Raw genomic sequence first — 13,092 nt, forward strand, 5'->3', positions numbered from 1 at the left:
ATGGTAAAAGTATGAGATAAATAATGATTCGAAGAAAAACTCTTGAAGTATATGATGACTATAATTTCATTATGCCAGTTATCACCATTTATCAGAGAACATCAAGTAAAATCTTGATGACATGGTAAGTATTCTTTTTGTCATAGAGTTGTTCCACGTTGGACACATACTTGTGCAAACATCTTTATCACTGCAATCATTTCTATGCCTGGTTTCCTCCAGCATGCTTTTCCGTCATCTGACTCACTCATGGCTAGACTAACACTGGGATTAACATGCGATAGGTATAGTTGTTTCCTGATTACTTTGTCTTCACAATTATCTATTGCAAAATCACTTTGTTAGGGTTATTTTTATCATTTGTAGAGACAGATTTTGGGCACTACTTTTGGTTTCCATAATATGATCTCACAATTGCCATTATTTAACAACCAAAAAAAAAAAGGAGGGGGGGAGGGGGGAATTTCAGAGTGTTTAAATACATTGGCCCTCTAGGGAAGCACATCATCTCTTGAAGCTTCACTTCAACTTCACTACTTCTGTAGTCTCATCTTGGGTAAAAGGTAATATGTTCATGTGTAATCGAATATGATATCTTAATCTAGAGTGTTGCTTCCTAAAATCTTTTGAAAACTAATTATAAAAATGCATATTTGTGTAATGATAATTTCTCATAAAGAAACAATTGAGAGATATGGTGACCCTCTTAGGATCTGAAGATAAGTTGAGAATCTCAATTCCTATACGTTGAAATCAGCAATCATCATGCAAAGTAAATAATGTGGAATATGGAGACATATTCCAGCTTCTCTCCTGATGGAACTTTCTAAAAACCTTTTTATTTCCTTGTCTACATACTGGCATCTACTCTTCTACTTACTACTTTTACTCTTAACTTAAATTCAAAGTTCATATTTTAATAAAATAGCATATGTTCTCTTTTTTACAAATGTATATATTGTTTCACAAGTTTCACTTTTAAAAATTTACTTTATTCCCATAAGTAAACATTTCTCACTACCTTTGCATTGACCTTCCCATCATTTTAAACAGTTATGTTATTCTGTATAATAAAAAATATTATATAACAGTTATGCTTTTCTACCTTACTGTTTTATATTACTGAAGTTGTTTTCATTCAGTTGTGATGTGGTAGAAAAGAAAGATTTTACTATTTCATATTTTTATTATTTTGTCATTGGGGAAATAGTTTTTAAACCATTGTGTATATATTTATACATCTATGTCTGTATATCCATCTTTCAATTTATCAAGGTTAGTAAAAGAAAACTACTCTTCTATAAGTATTTTTTGATTCCATACTTTCAATACAGTTTACAGATATAAAAAACACTAAAGTTTTTGTTCTTTTTTTATCATAAAATGACTGATGGGTAGGTTTATCTATCAGGTGATAGAAAAACCCCAAGGTACATATTATTTTTACAGTTGCTCTTAATACCAGAGATTTCCTTTTTTTTTTTTTTTTTTTTTTTTTTTTTTTTTTTTTTTAATTTGAGACAGAGTTTCACTCTTGTTGCCCAGGCTGGAGTGCAATGGTGCAATCTCAGCTTACCTTAACCTCCGCCTCCCGGGCTCAAGCGATTCTCCCGCCTCAGCTTCCTGAGTAGCTGGGATTACAAAGGCGCTCACCACCATGCCCAGCTAAATTATTATTATTATTATTTTTAGTAGAGACGGGGTTTCTCTATGTCGGTCAGACTGGTCTTGAACTCCTGACCGCAGGTGATCTGTCTGCCTTGGCCTTCCAAAGTGCTGGGATTACAGGCATGAGCCACCATGCCCGGCCAGAAATTTCAATTTAAATAACTGAGGCAAATCAGTGAATAAGTAAAAAAGCAAATGCCATAAATAATGAGTTCTGCTTTATATTTTGGAGATTTTGGGTTATTAATAACAGTAATTTTTTATAATTAAGTAAAACATATTCTTGTAATGTTTTATCACAAGTTACTGGTAAAAGAGAATAATGAAGACCATTACCTTTATATGGATTACTCTATAGTTTTCAATAAACAGGTAAAAATGTCATTTATTTGTAAGTCTTGTGGCAATTATGTGTTTCACTGAAAATATCTCTATTTAGATGTTTATAATTTACAAATAATCTGTTTAACTCTTTTTTTGTTTAATAACCAAGGAACTGGGTTAACTGGCTTATACATGTTTATGATAACATATCATAGTCCCAGATTAGGTTAATTTTGTTGAATGAGATTATTTAAAATATTAAGTCTTCTTCACCAATTCCACTTCTCAGAGGAGGTATGAATATTTTCTCTGTGACTTCTTATCAGTTTGATTTTTTTCTACCCAATATCATTAATGTTCTAAACTGAATGTTACACCATTTTTGCAACTCTCAAGACAGAAATCTGGCTCATTTTCAGTGATGTTATTACAAAGCGATTGCCCATTGCTTGTCATTCTAACATCCTAAGATCTCTTTACACTGTACCTTAAATATCATCCCTAATGCCATTATTTAAGGTGCCCCATAATGTTACAAAACCTAAGTAATCAAGTAATCATGTTGTCTCCAGTTTTATCCTCCCTACATTTTGAACTGCTTACACTTTCAATATGGTATCCTCTCTCTTTTTCATTTTCTTATAGTTGCCCAACACCTCTTTACTCATCCCACAGAATCCAACTCAAGCTTTACTTTATTCTTTACTTTCACACCCCTCTTCACTTGGTCTGTGTAAGGTGTTGGTTTGTGTGTTTCTCTAACGCCTTAGCATTTCCATATCGGAGCTCTCACTTTTACTTATCAATGTCTCCAAAAAGTCTCCAAATTTCATTATGTCAGACAATGGGTTTTAATTGTCTTTCTATCTGGCATGTGTCTCCCAGTGCTTTGGAGCATAGCATAATCAATAAAATTTTGATGGGCTAATACAAGAAAAAATGTGATACTGAATTTCCACGTATGTTTTCAGAGAACCCAGCCAACTATGAAGTTCCTTGTGTTCGCCTTCATCTTGGCTGTCATGGTTTCCATGATTGTAAGTATATCAGGACATTTGAAGAATATATTCTCAGTACCTATCCCAAGAGTCTCTCTATTCTTTGTATTCTGCATATGTTGGTGTTTACTTGAATACAGTTTTATATGTTTTAAGGTTTCTATATGAACATTTTTTTGTATTAACCTACATAAGCTCTTTAAGCATTTAGAATGAATATTCATTATTCACCTACAGACACTAAAGTATATTTAGTTTAATGTGAAATAAAGTTTTACTGAACTTCTTAAATATGTGGAACTGAGAGCTTGTAAAAGTCTCTTTAAACATGTAATACTCTAGACCATCTGAAGCTAGAAATCTCAGGAATGAAGTAGGTGCACTTGAGTGGAATTCAAGTATTAAAAGATATCAAAGTAGAAATTTTCAAGTCATTCTTTGCAAAGCCTAACTTAAAATTAGTTCACAATTATTTAGCACACACTTTCCAAAATAAAGCTGCTTATTTTTAACTTTAAAACAAAACTTCAGATCTATTACATGCTATGAGTTCCCAGTCTGTATTGTCATTTACTACTCTGTATCACCAGGTAAAGCACTTGACTTCTCTGGAGCTCTTTCTTCTACTCTACTTCCTTCTCTTTCTCCTGTTCCTTTTCTGTCTATGACATTAGTAGGAAACTGGCCATGAAAGAATAAAAATACTCCAACTTATCTGGTAAATTCTAACAGATATTTCAAAAACTAATTTGATTATAAAATCATAGTATACCACATTATTTGTTATAAAAAGATAGGTGTCTGAAAAATAAAACATAAAAATGTAAGGAAAACAGAGAAAAACATAATGCTTGTCTCTGTCAGTAAATAAAAGTTTTATGTAAGTAGCCTTTGAGCTACTGAGAACATATGAAAAACTACAGTTTCACTTTTCATTCATCAATGATAACCATTTACTCCCTTTCACACACCAAAGAAGTATAAATCAAAATAAATTTATATTTGAATATAGCACACTAATTACAGAAAAGCATACTCTTGACACATTTTAAAGACGTCATAAAGCAAAAATAACTAATTTAGTGTCTATTGATGATTTGCTTACATCCTGTTTACTCACAATTGTAGCTGCTGAGTTCATTTTTGTACTCAATCTGGAATTATAACATTAAGATAATAACTATTGTCTCATTTTCTGTTTTCTAAGGGAGCTGATTCATCTGAAGAGGTGAGTCATTTTCATTCACTGGAAAACTTGTTTTCAGTTTTGTCCTCCCTACATTTATATTGAATTATTAAGCTTTTCTTCATTTTTCACAGAAATTTCTTCGTAGATTGAGAAGATTCGATGTAAGTATTCTCTGATAATGCTGTGTAGTCCAAATAAATTTTATTCTCTGATTACTTATTCTTCTAGAAGTGTCAATATTTATTTCTCAAATATATGTAGTAGTTGCAAAAGTGTACTTGTTTTCATCTATTTATGATACACAGGTAACAGTCACAAATGTATTGTGTCCTAACAACATTTCAATTGAAACTTATAATGCCAACCAGAGAAACCAGTTATTCTCTGAGCCCTCAAGTATCATCTCCTGAGTAATCACATTGACCTAAAAAATAGTTAAAATTCTAATTCTATTAATTATAAAACATGCCTCATAGAGCATAAAGGCTGATAATTACACATAAAATATGGTAAGTTTGCATCTTCTGATTTTTTTTGAGGGCAATAAACTCATTAAATTAAACAGGCCATGATAAATGAGATAGAAAATTTCATTTCTTTAACATTTTTTCTTAATGTATGTATCTTGATGTCCCCGTATGTTGGCATATAATGTCAACCTGATAGGGTTGCAAAAGATCTCCTAACTAATGTAGTAAATACATGGATTAAAGTAACACCAAATAAAAAGGTGCTCTAAAAGGGATGATGGTTATTTGTGTCAACAGAAGGCAGAAGTATTAAAGAATGTAGGAATCATAAGAGACAGTAAGCTCATTAAAAGAGTGACCACATAAGCTATCACCACATAAGCTGAATTTAGTAAATATCTCCTTCCCATAATACTCAAAAGTGGGCAAACTGGTTGCTGGGAGGTAGTATTTTGAGGAAAATTTAAAACCTCTTTGGAGTGATAGCCTATAATCAGTGTTCCTGCATTTAAAATAAAACCACAAAACTGTGAACATACAGTACAAAGGTAAATACTCAATCATTTTTTCCTGCTTTTAAAATGTGTTTATAACCAAAAAGAAAAATCTAATTAAAAGTTTGGAAAAAAATCTTATAAGTAATATGTAAGTTCCTAAAACTTTAACAATCTGAGCTTCTAATAAAAACATTTGCACTGTCAATATCTCAATTTTCTGCAATTTTCTTTCTCCTTGTGTGTATACAGGAAGGGAGGTATGGCCCTTATCAGCCATTTGCACCACAACCACTATACCCACAACCATACCAACCATACCAACCACAATACTAACAATATCCCTGTTAATATCATCAGTGACTGCAGGACGTGATTATTGAGGTAAGATGGGTTTAGTGACATTTTTACTTTCTGTAGCAGTGCTGACAGTTAAAAGAAGAAAAACAAAAACAAACCATTAAACCAACAGCAGTTCCAGTATAAGAAAGCAGCCTGATATAGCTCCTTGAAGTGTATTAGTTTATATAAATGCTTCTGAGATAAAGTCTCTGTCCTGCTATGGTTAGAAGGCTGGGTTATAGGATGGGGAACACCAGGGTTTGTATCCTGGCCCTGACAACTACCAGTTTCATGACTTTGAACTACTCTTAATGCTCCCAAACCTCAGTTTTCTCATCAAAAAATTGTGTATTGTAACACTGAAATATACTTTTTAGAATTGGTGACACTTTTGAAAGACATATCACATAAAATCTCTTGATCAGAAAGGTTTATAGTTATAACTGCAGGGCTTCCCTGCCACTAAATCTGTACCTAGATGTTGCTTAAAGTTTTCACTCCCAAAATGCAGTCTTTGGAGAAGCTTCCATCTGGGAACCGTCTGGGAACTTGTGAGAAATTTGCACTTTATACCCTAAGTAACTCGACTGAGCAATTACTATAGAAATTATTAACATAATGCTAACAAGAAAATACGAAAATGTCATCAATTTCTTTTTAGAAAGTCAGTTTTACCTGTGTCTACACAACATTAAATGTTCTAAATTCTATGAAAGACTAAATATTTCACTACAAAATAGAGCAAACTGTTGGAGATAAGGGAGGATTGTTCTACAATTCAAAGTTAACACAGTCCAAAGGATTTCAATCATTTTTCAGTGCATTTGGGAGATTATATTCCCATTCAATTCTCTATTGCCATTAATGATATGAGGAAGAGCCTGAACTTGATCCCTTAGGGTTTAGGTAATAACTGATGACATTTAATCAAGGAAAGATGTACTAAAATATTATTTAGGGAAAATGTATATAAATGAAATGTGTAGACTATATTTAAGTAGAAAAATAAAATAGTATGATGATTGAAAAACAATTTAAATTTGAATTTAAATTATATATGCTGAATGATCATTTTTATGTGTTCAGATACCAATTTAATAAGTGTTTAATTGTCTACTCTGTGTCAAATATTATTTTGGGGCCTGCATTTTATAAACTAAAATTTTATATAGTATCTACTCTGTACCAGGCCAGAATATAAATGTATTTACAGGGGTAAAAATTTTACAGATAATGTTTCTTTCTCTGTGCAGGTTTGATTGGCAAATACAACTTCTACATGCATATTCTCATCCTTCATACCATATCACACTACCACCACTTTTTGAAGAATCATCAAAAAACAATGCAAATGAAAAACAGACTATAATTTACTGTGTACTCTTTGTTTCAAGATACTTGCTTTTTAATTATCATTTGGTGATGTAATTGCAATTTAAACTGTTAAGCTGTTTTCAGTGCTGTTTCTGAATAATAGAAATCACTTCTTCTCTAAAAGCAATAAATTTCAAGCACATTCTTATGTGTATGCTCCTTATTTTTCTTTTTCCTATTTATGGGAATAACAATTTCTTTCATCATCTTCTTTCCCAGTTTGACTAGCACAGACTGAAGCACATAATGTCAGAGGTCCTTATTTGTAATTGAGTCTGTCATATTTTATATGTTACAAACATGGTACTCAAACTCCCTTATTATTAGAGCTATTTATGCCAAGATTTGATTTGCCCATGGTTTCCTTTGAGACACCACAGTTGCTAAGCCTCCAAAGCACTCACATTTTTTATCTCAGCCCCTGTAGGTCAGAAGATAACCACCATGTCACTCCACAGCAGTATGTAGGCGTTCTGCATGTAAACCATCTAATGCCCTCCATTAGTTTTTCAGCAACGACTTTTATTCAAGAAATATTTATTGAATGACCCCAGCTGTCAGGCCGTCTTCTAGATGCTGCAGACAAAGAGATACAAAAGTCCTGCCTTTAGAGAGTTTACATTGTAACTGGCAGATGCAGATACAAAGTGAATAAATAGTACATATCTTAGGCAATGATAAGTGTGCTAAAGAAGTATAAGCATGTCTAGGGCATAGAAACAAATTTAAACAGGATAGTCAACAAAAGACTCTCTGATATAGTGACATTTTATGAAACTTATGAACTAAGCATGAGAGCCAATATAGAGAAATAAATTTTCTAGCAGAAAAATAGCGAATGCAAATTTATTTTGATAGAAACATGTTTGTTTCATTAGGGACAAATTCAAGGAGACCAATATAGACAGAGAAGGCAAATGGATCAAAATAAATTACTTCACAGTGTAAGGGATACGCAGGTAATTAAAGCTTTGTAGCCCATGTTAAGTCTTTGATTTGAGATGGATAACATCGGAGAAAGATACAATCTTACGTATATTTTGGAAGGGAATCAAGGGTTGAATCATAGATATCCACACTTGGGCCTTACAGAAATCTGTGAGTCCTTCCTATTTTTATGTCCTTTTATTCTATGTGTTCCTTTTACAATTTATTTTATTTTCCTCTAACCCAGTACTTCATATTTTTCATTCCCTATATACTTGCAATAATTCGAACAACTCCAATGACCTCTGGGTTTGGGTCATCCTACTTGCTAATATCTCAATCCTACAAATCCCCAAATTTTATATGTTTCTTTATCAAAACCTAGATATATAGAAAAAAATGTATTTTTTTTCTAAATTTGGAGTACGACATTGCTCACCAAGTTTTACCCTTGTATTTGATGCAATACCTCTCTTATTAACCTAAAATAAATTGCCCCAATATTCATTTTCTGAAGGATCCAACTCATCTCAGTCTGTAGTCAATTTCAAAATAATAATAATAATAATAATAGTCTATGTATTTGAAGGGAGAAATGAATTCATTAGGCATAAGTGTCTTAAACTTCTTACTCTCACTTTTAATAAATTAATCTATATCTGACCAGATTTCTAATTCTCAAAGTCTTAAAGGTGAAGATGACCGTCATGTTTTCCAAAGATATTTTTTCATTATTCTTTGTTTTGCATTTTCTCCTTTATTTTCAGAGAAATTTTTGAAACTAAGATGTTCTTTCAAATGAATACTATGATGCTGAAAATAATAATAAAACTACCTAATGTTTACCTTTAAATAATTTATATTTTTAATTTCTCATATATATGAAATAAACATTTCATATAATATATAAATCACATTTCATATTATATATTAATATATGGAATATATATCTTTATTTAATTCACTTTCAACTATTATTATAACATGGTCTGGGTAACTAAATTGTCGTTTAAAGAAATTACAGAATCCCCTATTTCACTACAACTTTTGTTCATTGTGATTAACATTTTCCCTTTGAAATTTCATCCCTTTTGCTTCCATTATATATATATATTGCTTGAAAATACTATACTATTCTTTTCCTTCTCAGAGATTTTCATGGGCTTTCTATTTTCTCCAACATACTACCTCGGTGTTGTCTAGGGGATCTTTTCTCAACCTTCTTTTTTTTCTGGCTGTACACGTCTTTCTTGTATGATTTCATTTCTTTTCATAGGTCATTTTCATAATTGATTAAAATCAATGAGCTGATAAGTCCAAAGTCTACAGTTCATGTGTGGGAAGAAGAGTTCCTTCTTCTCTCAATTTAGACTTATATAATAAACACTCCTCTAGATTGATGTGCAGTTGCCTTTAACCTTGTATGTTTTATTAATTAAACTGTAACCTCATTAGGAGCAGAAAAGAACATTTACTTTGTATCACCAGTGTCTAGAATGTTTCATCTTATATAGAATACAGTCCAGTGTTGTTTCACATTTGTCATTTGAAGTATTTTTCCTCTTAATATGGAAACTGGAATATAATATATTTTTATGTAAATAAACATCACAGATTTTTTCATAAACTGTTGCATACTTTCATCATAGTAGAAATAGAAAAGAAGAAAGGAGAAGAATAGGAGAAAAGCCCAGCATAAATATGACTGCAAATACCTATTCATGGGTTGCATCCTTAAGACATCAATTTAATGACATGCTTGTGATAAAGCCTTCACTATTTTTTCATGTTTCCCTTATAAATGAAAGACATTGCATTTTCAAAGAGCATAGTGTTTGTTTATAAATAATTAGATAACTGTTTTATTTAATTATAAAATGTGAAGATGAGACATGTTTGATCCATCAGTCTTCCAAAATGGCCTACTGTTCCTGGAGGGAAGGTCACTCCTGTGTATCTAGTCCACTATGTTTGTTCAAACTGTCATACACAATTCTCACACTCCCTAACTTGGGGAAACAGGAAACGATGTGTGAAATAATGCCTATATTTTGGTGTTCCAACACAAAATATAGATGACATAAGTTTACTTGTAGTTGTAAAATGTTATATTAAAATATATCAACATTTTTACCGGGTAGCTTATTGTCTGTCAATACCTTTGGACAATTACTTTGCTTTGTGTTCACTAGAACATGAATATTATAGAAGTAATACAACAGTGCCTTACATTGTTGTTTAAATGGTTAGTGAAGAAATAAATAGTGGAAGAAAAGTAGAGGAGAAAGACAGGAAAGAAAGAAGAAAGGGGAGAAATCATTTCACAGTTCAAACATATCCAAAGCAGTGTTTACTCTTCAAAGTCAGACATACTTCAAGTTACTGAACTATATATCTCTTTTCCATTAAGAAGTGATGAGAGATTGTATTATTTTGAGCACGAGAAGAAACCTTGTATCTCCAGTGCTTAGAATAAATCTATTTTGAATTGAATTATTTATTCGCCTTAAGAAATAATTTATCTTTTTGTATTTACCTAGAGAATAACCATTATTTCCAATAGGACTGTTCAATTATAACATAGAAGTTTTACCTTATAAATATTTTCCTAATGAATCTGACACATTAAGCCATAAGTTCTATTTGTGGGATGAAGTCTAAGGACAAATAATACATTTGTGAGTTGACCATGTGTTTTTCCAAACTTTACAGTACAGAAAGTACCACCTAGAGATACTGTTAAAATGCAAGTTTCTGGTGTACCCCCAAGATTCTGATTCAGCAAGTTTGGAAAGTGAGACTAAGAATTTTCATTATAATAGGCTCCAGCTGATGGTGATTCTCATGGTTCCATGTAGCACACACAGAAACAATGGATTAGGCTTTATAATTTATCTTCAATTTACAGATGAGTTTTTAACGTTGAGTTCTAAGTGTTTGAATTATCCAATCAGTCACCAGTTGGTTAGGTTTTGAACAAATTTATCTAGGAACTTAGTGAATGTTCTTTTTTTTTTCCTCCTTTCTGTCTAGTGCAATCATGGCAACACATGGCTTTCATGTAAAAATATGAGCCTTTAAAAACTCCAGAGAAGTACATTGAATTTCCAAACATAAGTATCCAGTTATTATGTATGATGTATATTATTATACTAAACACCTAGAACTATTTGGCTGTAATTATAAGAATTATTTTATTACATAGTAGTAATCAAGAGATCACAGAATTTTGGCAAATGTTTACATCCACTTTATGAATTAAAATATTTTAAAGTCCATGGAAGAAATTAAAAGCACAGTATTTATCATAATTTTTAGAAAAAATTATAAAAATATATAATGACTCCAATTATATTATGTCAGTTATCACTATTTCCTAGAAAATAGATTAAATTTTGGAAGGATTTTAGTATCATTTTTGTCAGAGTTGTTTCATCTTGGACATATAGTTGTTGAAATAAAATAGAATGTTGTCCACGCAAACATATTATAGATGTAATCATTTCTATGCTTGGTTACTATAGCACGATTTTTTCCCTCATCTTATTCTCACATGTCTAAACTAATTAACATATGATGGATCCATTTGTTTCCTGATTTCTTTGTCATCACAATCTTTATCGTAAAATAATCCAGTCGAGTTCAATCTCAGTATTTTGTAGGAATTTCTTTCGGTCATTTGTTGCTCAGCAATTGCAGGGCATGTCTATAGAGGTAAGACGAGTCTAGTGATTTTTTTTTTTTTTTACTTTTCAAACATATCAGTGCTGACAGTTAGAAAGAATAAACACATAAGCAAGTCATAAAACAGTTCTAGCTTTAGAAATGTAGCCTGGGATAGCTCCTTGAAATGTATTCATTTATATAAATGATTCTGAGGGAAATCTTCTGCCCTGTTATGATTAAAAGGGTGAGCTCTGGGGAGGGGAACGCCTGTGTTTGTATTCTGCTCCTGACAACTACTATTTTCACGATCTTGAAGTATTACTAATCCTTTCCAAACTTCAATTTCCTCATCAACACAGTGGGTATTATGATAATACTTGTACTCTTTGTAGAACTAGTAAGGCTATTGAAGGACATATTACATAAAAGCCCTTGATCAGAAAGGTGCATAATTGTGACGGCAGGCTTCACTGCCGCTGAAGCTATATCTGGATATTGTTTAAAACTTTTCCTCCTAAAATTTAATCTTTGGACAAGCTACGCAAGCACTATCTGGGATCTTGTGAGAAATGTAGATTCTAAACCACATCTAAATCGAACGAATCAGAATCTGCATTTTAATAACATCCCTATGTGATGTATAACACAATAACTTTGAGAATTTTTGTCTTAAGTAATTCTAATAAGTAGTTAGGATAAAAACCACTAATATCATATCAAAAATGAGAGAGGAAAATGTTATTAATTTCCTTTTTAGAAAGTCAATTCAATTTTACCTATTTATATGCAACACAAACTTTCAAATTTCTAGGAAAAAAAATAGTATTTCTAGGAAAAAATAGTTTTTCACTACAAATCAAAGTAAACTTTTAAAAATATGAACACTGTCCTGTGATTTACTGTTGAAATCATCCATAGGATTTCAATTATTTTTCAGTGCAGTTGTAGATTTTATTCCAGTCGAAATCTCTGTTGCCAATAATGATATGGGAAAGAATCTGAACTTGATACTCTAGGCATTAGGTAAGAGTTGATCACATTTGATCAAGAAAGGATATATTTAAAATATTATTTTGGAACAATAAATGTGAATGAAATATGTAGGCTATATTTAAGGAGGGGACTGAAAGAGGTTATAGAAAGACTTAAAAGAAATGTGGAAAAGGAGTCTTTGTAAAGGATATTAACAGGTTTAATGATGGATTGAATGAGAGACCAATTCAGCAAAGGAGAAAAAACAAATGGGTGCAACGTGTCAGGATTGGATTAGCAAATAAAAGCGCAAAGCACTTTTATGCCTTTCAAAAAAGAGATAATGGTTGGCGGTTATTTATGTATTTGTTTCTTTTTTTCCCAAGGAATTTTGCCATGTATATGGTTTCTTTGGTTTAGGTGGAAGACGTTGAAGAAATTAATTTGGCTATGCTAACTTAGAACAATTGAAAAAGCATTTAAACTAAAAATCGAAGCAAGTTAAATGTTGGAACTGAACTACTGAACTCCTCAAGAACTTTTTATCTATTTTTGGAGATAGGTGGATAAAATACAGGCAATCTTCAGACAGTTAGAATATCACGTAATTAAAATGTCAAGTGATTGGATGAGTATTTAGGCATATTATAACAGCAGGAATATGGCAG

General features: G+C 31.7%; 1 long non-coding RNA gene across 1 annotated transcript; it reads left to right on the top strand.

The window, feature by feature from the left end:
• Positions 1-464: 464 nt before the first annotated feature.
• LOC105477347 (uncharacterized) lies at positions 465-6,901 on the top strand. Its single transcript, XR_984620.3, has 6 exons — positions 465-563; positions 2,964-3,029; positions 4,198-4,218; positions 4,311-4,340; positions 5,396-5,527; positions 6,739-6,901. It is a non-coding gene; the product is annotated as an uncharacterized lncRNA (long non-coding RNA).
• The last annotated feature ends 6,191 nt before the right edge of the window (positions 6,902-13,092 follow it).

Source organism: Macaca nemestrina, chromosome 3 (genome assembly GCF_043159975.1).
Source record: "Macaca nemestrina isolate mMacNem1 chromosome 3, mMacNem.hap1, whole genome shotgun sequence".
NCBI lineage: Eukaryota > Metazoa > Chordata > Mammalia > Primates > Cercopithecidae > Macaca > Macaca nemestrina.